The sequence below is a fragment of the Nematolebias whitei genome, chromosome 12 (genome assembly GCF_014905685.2).
Source record: "Nematolebias whitei isolate Nwh7 chromosome 12, NemWhi1, whole genome shotgun sequence".
In the NCBI taxonomy this organism is placed as follows: Eukaryota; Metazoa; Chordata; class Actinopteri; order Cyprinodontiformes; family Rivulidae; genus Nematolebias; species Nematolebias whitei.
In genome coordinates this window covers 34,088,780-34,090,838 of record NC_056509.1, presented here as the reverse complement: position 1 = coordinate 34,090,838, position 2,059 = coordinate 34,088,780, and positions in this window count along the sequence as shown.

Here is a 2,059-nt window from a genome sequence, read left to right as displayed (position 1 = left end):
CATGATATGATATATGATTTGATATGGTATGGCATGGCATATGATATGATATGGCATGGTATGGTATGGCATGGTATTGTATGGCATGGCATGGTATGGCATGGCATGGTATGGCATGGTGTGGCATGGCATGGTATGGCATGGCATGGTATGGCATGGTATGGTATGGTAAGGTCTGGCTTATTCAGGCCTGGCAATGACAAGAACTGGCAGACAGTAGGAAGAGTGCTGTGTTGTTTTACAAAGTAGAACGAAACAACAACATATGTTAAAGTATTGTCTGTTTACCCATAAAGAGCCTTTGTTGGATTTTATTGAATTAATAATCTGATTAGGAAAAAAAAATACTTAAAGATCACATAATTTCATTTGGATTTATCGATATGAAGCATCCACTATAATTTTAAAACATATCGTATTGGACGATACTGCCCTTGTTTACTTGGTATCAGATCGCAACCACCAGTAGACCACGGTTCCTCTAATGGCAGAACTAACATTTTGTTTAGTGGAGTTTCATTAGGGATAACTTTTGAAACTGTTAGCAGATCATTTAACTTTCACGATATTGTGTTTCAAAAACTTTCTGGTAACACCTCTTGAAGAACTCTCTCCACATCCAAATAGCATGCAGTGGAATTAAGATTTACACAAAACAATGCTATAATTACCCCAAGTGTTGCAAGATGATGTCATCCTGTAAGGTAAGCTTCCATCCCTCTTATGCATACAGGAACAACCTCTGACTCATGGTGTCAGTTTACAGCCAATAACAGAGACTTCAACATAAATGCCAAATCAAACCTGAGCAGGACAAGAACGAGAGCAACCCCTTCCCACACTCAAACATCATAAACAGAAACATTGCACACATATAGTAATTCCTACAAGGTTACCCAGCATCCTTTGCGACACGTATAGTCTCTCTGAGATGTGACTCTCTCACACATTTTGCACATCTTTGTTTTATTCTGTGGCATACGAATATCTGTCTTTTAGTGTAATTAATGCTTATTATAAGAACTAAAATGGTGGAAACACAAGTTGAAAGGCTGCAGTGATGCTCCGTTTCTCTCTCCTCTCTGTCTCAACTGATGAACTGTAATCGCCTGCACGTGGGATTAAACAACAAACAGATTTATTACCGACAGAATGTTGACAATGACACACAGCGACTTTGTTGTTAGGTTAAAACATAGTTAACCAAAAAAGAGGATCGCTAAAGTGATTTACATGTAATTCAATAATAGTAAATGAAAGAGATGTCCGACACACATTGAATGCATCACTCTGCCACAGCAGAGTTCTGCTGCACCTGATTAATTTCTGAAAACTCACCTCTGAACGGGACATGGACACTTTACCTGTGATTTATGAGCCGTGTGTTCACTTTCAACGTTGGCACATTTCAGACAGTCTTATAGCGACAGAAGTGCATTTCCATTCAACCTTTATTTATACAGGTTAGTCTCATTGAGCCCCGGGGATTCATTTACAAGAGAGACCTAGTTTTAACAAAAAGTGATGACAACAGCAAAGACAACAATAGAAAATCATAAAAAAGCATGTAAATTGAGAAGAATAAATGAAAGATGTATATGAGGTATGATAAAAGTTGACGTTATAGCTTCCGTAAATTTATTTACTTGTTTAGTGGTTCAGCCTTATCAAAGCTAAAACATTGGGGTTAGCTGCCCACCACTGCAGATTGTAAATTAAATTACAATTTCTGACTTAATGTTTGGGGGAGAGTGAATCATAAAGGGAATTTTGTCTTTTTTCTTTGTGACATATGGCACTTTTTCAGGAAGATATGTGCGTGCCATCCAGTTCAGCACCAAACTTTTACGCACAGAAACCATCCCTCCAGTCAAATAACCACAATTTCTTTAAATGTCCCGCATTAATCTGATCAGGACACATGGGACAGATTTGAACTGGCGACTCAGCATCAGAAAAAAAAGTTCTTTTTGAAGCTGGAATAAAGGTGTAAGATATCCTGATACATGCTCAATAATCCAGGTAGAAAAATCCAAAAAAGTTCAATCTGGTCCTCTGG